Here is a 6,764-nt window from a genome sequence, read left to right on the forward strand (position 1 = left end):
TGTTGAAGGAATAAGACCACAACTTAAAATGAATAAATATCAGAAAGAATTTATAAAAATTGCATTAGCAGTAGCCAAAAAAACTATCGCAGTTACTTGGAAATCTGATTCCTATTTAAGTATGGACCTTTGGAATAATGAAATTTCTAACTGTATCCCACTTGAAAAAATTACTTATAATTTAAGGAACAAATATGATACTTTTTTAAATATCTGGCGTCCTTATCTACAAAAGAGGGGCCTATATATATATAGAAGAATTGTTCATATTTACAATGGTTCTTTTGGGAGAGATGTATATACATATACAGTTTATTCTGTTTGGAATTCCATGGGGCGTGTGCAGGACCACCAACAACCAGGCAGTCTTTAATCTTTTTTTCTTTTCTTTCTTTTTCTTACTTGGGGTTAACATTTGAGAGGTTTTGCAAAATTATTGCAATTAATTTAATGCATATAACATCCATGGGGGGTCGCTAGATGACTTTAATGCAAGGCCATCACTGCATTTAACATTGCAGTAGCCTTCAAAGTTATCCTAATACGATGCATTAGTCGCGTTTAACATTTGAGAGGTTTTGCAGGATTATTATTGCATTTCACATCGCAGGGTGTTGCAATATTTCTTTAATGCAAGGCGATCACTGCATTTAACATTGCAGCAGCCTGAAAAGTCATCCTAATGCGATGCCGGGGGTAGTAAATACAATAATAATACTATAGTAATAATAATTTATATTATTAATAATAAGAAGAATTAATCAAAGATTGATTGATTGATCGATCGGTGGGTGGGTGGATGGATGTCAGGGGGAACCGTACACCAATAAAGATTTTAATGGTACCATGCATTAGTTGCATTGAACATTTGAGAGATTTTGCATGATTATTACAATGATTTTAATGCGTTTAATACCCCAGAACAGCTGCAATTTTGCTTTAATGCAAGGCCTGCGCTGCATTTAACATTGCAGGAGCCTGCAAAGTTGTTCTAATGCGTTGCATTAATTGCATTTAACATTTGAGAGGTTTTGCAAAATTATTGCAATTAATTTTATTGCATTTAACATCCCAGGGGGTTGCAATATTGCTTTAATGCAACGCCAGCGCTGCATTTAACAATGCAGCAGCCTGCAAAGTTATCCTAATACGATGCTTTAGTCGCATTTAACATTTGAGAGGTTTTGCAGGATTATTATTGCATTTCACATCGCAGGGTGTTGCAATATTTCTTTAATGCAAGGCGATCACTGCATTTAACATTGCAGCAGCCAGAAAAGTCATCCTAATGCGATGCATTTGTTGCATTTAACATTTGAGAGGTTTTGCAAAATTATTGCAATTAATTTAATGCATATAACATCCATGGGGGGTCGCTAGATGACTTTAATGCAAGGCCATCACTGCATTTAACATTGCAGTAGCCTGCAAAGTTATCCTAATACGATGCATTAGTCACGTTTAACATTTGAGAGGTTTTGCAGGATTATTATTGCATTTCACATCGCAGGGTGTTGCAATATTTCTTTAATGCAAGGCGATCACTGCATTTAACATTGCAGCAGCCTGAAAAGTCATCCTAATGCGATGCCGGGGGTAGTAAATACAATAATAATACTATGGTAATAATAATTTATATTATTAATAATAATAAGAATTAATCAAAGATTGATTGATTGATCGATCGGTGGGTGGGTGGATGGATGTCAAGGGGAACCGTACACCAATAAAGATTTTAATGGTACCATGCATTAGTTTCATTGAACATTTGAGAGATTTTGCATGATTATTACAATGATTTTAATGCGTTTAATACCCCAGAACAGCTGCAATTTTGCTTTAATGCAAGGCCTGCGCTGCATTTAACATTGCAGGAGCCTGCAAAGTTGTTCTAATGCATTGCATTAATTGCATTTAACATTTGAGAGGTTTTGCAAAATTATTGCAATTAATTTTATTTCGGAGTCACGTGAGTGACTACGTGAAGACCCCGTCCAGCACGCGTGCGCGACATTAGCGTTCATGCAGTGCACCGCGACGAACGGGAGTTCAAGGTGCTCCCGCTACAAACTAAAAAGTCGGGCCGACAGGTAAGTTCTACCGTGGCCGTAAGTATTTTCTCTCTGGTCTGCTTTAGGTCCCAAGATGACCAAGACCAGAGGAAAGAAATTTGCAGTCGCCCCCGTTCGTTTTCCGTTGAGGAACGTTCTTTGGAGGGGGGGCAAGAGGCGGCACAACTACCGAGCCGAGCCCAGCACCGCTAGTGCAGCCTGAGCAGCGGGCTGGAGGTACCTGCAGCCAGAACCGGGCGGTAGTGTCTGGACGATTCGGACGAAGATGCTACACCGCTACACAGCGGCACTGGCAGCCGCCTAAGCCTAAAACGGCTTATGGAGCAATGCTCCAGCGAGATCTGCTGAGAGCAGCAGCAGACTCGCCAAGGGAGGGCCCAGATCGCCCAGGCACTCCCGCAGTGCCCTTTAGGGGCACTGGCCATTGCCTCACCTTCGTTTGAAGGCAGCATTGGCGACCAGGTCTGGGCTGGTCAAGAAGAGGGGTTGTTGGCTGAAGATGTCCGGAGTACGCAGAGTGTACAGGATCAGGAAGAGCTGCTGGGTGTGGTCAACCGCTACGTGGACATTCCACGAGGGGGTCGGCCTTTAGAGCCGAAACTTGCAGCCAGCATTGACCACCTGTCCTCAAAAACCCTACAAGAACGGGTGGTCAATGAGGCTCTTGAGCTATACACAGCCCCAGAAAATTGTACATCATTAAATGTACCAGCTGTAAACAGCCAAATTTGGGGACATTTGGGGCAGGAACCTGGAGTTGAAGCTCCAGAAAATCCTTAAACTGACTGCAGCGATAACATCATATGCTCGGTCCATTGATGGTGTGGACATTTCCACAAATCAGCAAGATACACTAGCTCTGCTGTGCACCACTCAATACCAAATAAATGGTTTACGGAAATTATCAAGCCTGCCCTCAACCCTAAGTTTGCGGGACTCTGCAAAACACCGGGTTCAGAACCTCCAATTCTGCTTTTTGGAAAGGATCTCCCAAAAAAGGTGAAAGACCTAGAGGAAGAATCCAAGACCTTTGGTCTCGTGAGGGCAGGCTTGGGACCGAGCAGACCTAACAAACCCAGGCGGCAGTACCTCACGGCGTCCACCAGTCATAAACCACCATATGGGACTGGTGAAAGCTCGGGGTCCGCAACCATTCCCCGTAAGCCTTTTAGGCCAGGGCCCAGAGCGGACCCCATGGAAAATGCGCCACCCCCCAACAACAACATCAACGTCAACAGCAGCCCTCTACAGCCCAGCAGACACCTCATCGTCCAGCGAAGAGGCAGAAGAAGAATTAACACCAATCACCATGGAGGTAGGTGGGTCTGGTACCTTTCGGCATATGAGCAGTAGGGACTCTATACTAACAGGGAGGAGATTGCACTTGTTTTTTGCATGCATGGGAAACCATCACTAATGACAAATACATACTAACCTGCATTCATGGCTATAAAATTGACTTTGTTCATGAAAACATTCCGCCAGTTCAGCACATACCCCAAAGGGTATTCACCCTCTCAGTCAAAGACAAACAAGAGGGTCAAGCTGAACTTGTGAGGCTACTAGCAAAAGGTGTCATTGAAAGAACAAAACATGAACCTTTGGAATTTGTGTCTACAGGGTACTTTCTAGCAGGCATTGATTTAAAAGATGCCTACTACTCAGTACCCATACACAAGGAGCACCGTAAATAATTAAAAATTTATCTGGATGAAACAGCTATGTCAATTTAAAGCCTTACCAAATGGACTAACCTCCGCTCCAAGGTTTCACTAGAAGCTTAAAACCCGCCTTGGCATTATTGACAAAACAAAAGCATATAGTCATGGCGTACTTAGATAGGGAAACCTTGGAGACAGCTATTTTGGCAGTAGCAGCCACCAAACGTTTGTTTGAAACTTTGGGGTTTGTCATACATCCAGATAAATCCAATTTTACACCGTCCACTACCATGGACTATCTTGGATTTACGATTGATACTGTTCGCATGGTTGTAACTCTGCCAAAGTGGAAAGCATCACAATTGGCACTATCATGCCACGAACTAATGCATAAACGTCAGCCAACCATACGGCAGGTAGCTAGAGCTATTGGTAAAATGGTAGCAGCTTTTCCAGCTGTACAATTTGGGCCTTTGCACTACCAAAATTTACAAAGAACAAAAGTGCACGAACTAAAGCAAAACTCAGGTCACTTTGACCGAGCATGTATTTAACTGCTGAATCCATTACAGAGTTACAATGGTGGACAAGGAACATTAGCCTCAGTTCCAGTCCCATAATTATCTCCAACCCAGTATTAACCATTCAAACGGATGCCAGTGCCTTGGGCTGGGGAGCAACTAACATGCTATCCAGCACAGGGGGCAGATGGACTAACTCTGAATCATCTTGCCTACAGACACGGGGTATCAACTATTTAGAAATGTTGGGTGCGTTTTATGGTTTAAAAGCATATGCATCTAATACGCATCATGCACATGTCCGGTTGCAATTAGATAATACCACGGTGGTGGCTTATATCAACCACATGTGTGGTATAAAGTCAATATCGTGTGATAAATTGGTCAAAAATACAGTGGCAGACACCAGGTCACGCAAATTTAACGATAACATCAAATGGATGTTAAATCCCAAAATATTTGCCGAAATTACAAAGCAAAATGGCACACCAGATATCGATCTATTTGCATCCAGGCTGAATCACCAGGTACCAACGTATGTCGCTTGGGAACCAGACCCTGAGGCAGCAGCAGTTGATGCATTCACGCTGTATTGAGGGGAAAAATGTTCTTTTATGCTTTTCCTCCCTTCTGCCTCATCAGTCGGGTATTACGGAAGATTCAATTGGATTCCGTCCCCAGCAGTCCGGAATTATTAATCCACCCAGTGTCAGGCATTAGTCACCCGTGCCATGACAGAGTCAATCTCCTGGCTTGCAGATTCTAAAAAGACCTCTACTGGGCCTGGGACTGTCTGAGGACGCCATCAACATGATGACCGCATCCCACCGGGAGTCCACCAGGAGACAATACCTGACCAATATAAGGAATACTTACCTGGCAGGGGAGATACCTTGATCACTCAGGAGGTTTTCCCAGGACAAGGCTATCCCATTGCACTTCGGGTGTGCTGACGCCTGCGATGTCCCCAAATGCGGGATACTCGACTGCAAAATTTGTGGTAGTGGGGGACTGCGTTCGCTCTCTCCCCTCTTAAAATGGGAACGGTATTGCTCCAAAACAGGAACTACCTACACTACAGCGACACCCACCAGTGTTGTGCAATTCCTGGTTGGATTACATCAGGAAGGACTCAGCTACAGCGCCATAAATACAGCCAGGAGTGCGTTGTCAGCTTATTTGGTTCCAGCAGCAGGACAACTGGCTTTGGGGTCCCATCCACTAGGAATCAAAATCATGAGGGGCTTTTTTAATACTAACTCCTCCAGACCAAGGTACACTCAGATCTGGGATGTCAGCATTGTGCTGACGTACCTTAGGGGATGGCCACCGCCCAGGGCACTCACGCTGGAACAACTTACACTGAAATCAGTCATGCTCATGGCACTAGTGTCAGCTTAAAAGGTACAATCCCTCCACCTCCTGAGGCTCGACAGCATGACAGAGTCATTGGACTGTTTCACATTCCATATTCAGGGACTGGTCAAACAAACTAGACCAGGTACCACGCCTCCAGTCATGGAGTTCTGGGCATATTCATCTGAACCACGGCTGTGTGCCAAGACCACCTCGCCAATTACATAGACACAACATACAACTTAAGAGGGAGAGAAAAAGCCTTATGGATAAGCCACAAGAAGCCTCATGGTCAGGTGACGAGCCAAACCATTTCAAGGTGGCTCAAGCAGGTGCTTAAGTCCGCGGGAGTCAATACGAATGTTTACAAATCTCACTCCACCAGGGCTGCATCTACGTCGGCGGCTAGTCAAATGGACGTGCCAATTGACCATACTCTGGCCAGAGCAGGATGGTCCTCGGAAAGAACTTTCCAAAGGTTTTATAATAAACCGCTGGCGCAACCTGCTACATTTGCAGACAGAATTTTAGAGTCTGCAGATAATATTTAATTTGAGCCCTGGGGAGCTCTCTGTTTTTGTTGTCATTAATAAACCTTTTTTGTTCACAAACAGGTTTCTTGATCGCGATAACATACTTCCTCCCTCTAAGGTCTTCAGACAGTGAGTGAAGCATGAGCTGGTACACGGTTCGGAATCACAGAAGCTTTGAAGTCTTCACGTAGTCACTCACGTGACTCCGAAATAAAATAGTAAGATTAAATGAGAACTTACCAGTTCGAAGTTTGATCTGTATTTTATGAGGAGTTACGATGAGGGACTACGTGCCCTCCGCTCCCACCCTTTTTTATACAGATCAACTGGTAATCAAGTTCTTATTTTTTCTTTACTATATTTATTTCAATCGTTGTGTTTTTTCTGTGAATCCACACCGCTGCTTTGAAGAATGTCGCGCACGCGTGCTGGACGGGGTCTTCACGTAGTCCCTCATCGTAACTCCTCATAAAATACAGATCAAACTTCGAACTGGTAAGTTCTCATTTAATCTTACTATTTTATTGCATTTAACATCCCAGGGGGTTGCAATATTGCTTTAATGCAACGCCAGCGCTGCATTTAACAATGCAGCAGCCTGCAAAGTTATCCTAATACGAT

At 43.8% G+C, this 6,764-nt stretch overlaps 1 non-coding gene across 1 annotated transcript; it reads left to right on the forward strand.

Annotated features, from left to right (window-relative positions):
• The first annotated feature begins 5,122 nt into the window (after positions 1–5,122).
• Positions 5,123–5,286, forward strand: LOC144591036 (U1 spliceosomal RNA). Its single transcript, XR_013546666.1, has one exon. It is a non-coding gene; the product is annotated as a U1 spliceosomal RNA (small nuclear RNA).
• The last annotated feature ends 1,478 nt before the right edge of the window (positions 5,287–6,764 follow it).

This window comes from Rhinoraja longicauda, unplaced genomic scaffold, assembly GCF_053455715.1.
Source record: "Rhinoraja longicauda isolate Sanriku21f unplaced genomic scaffold, sRhiLon1.1 Scf000519, whole genome shotgun sequence".
Taxonomy (NCBI): domain Eukaryota; kingdom Metazoa; phylum Chordata; class Chondrichthyes; order Rajiformes; family Arhynchobatidae; genus Rhinoraja; species Rhinoraja longicauda.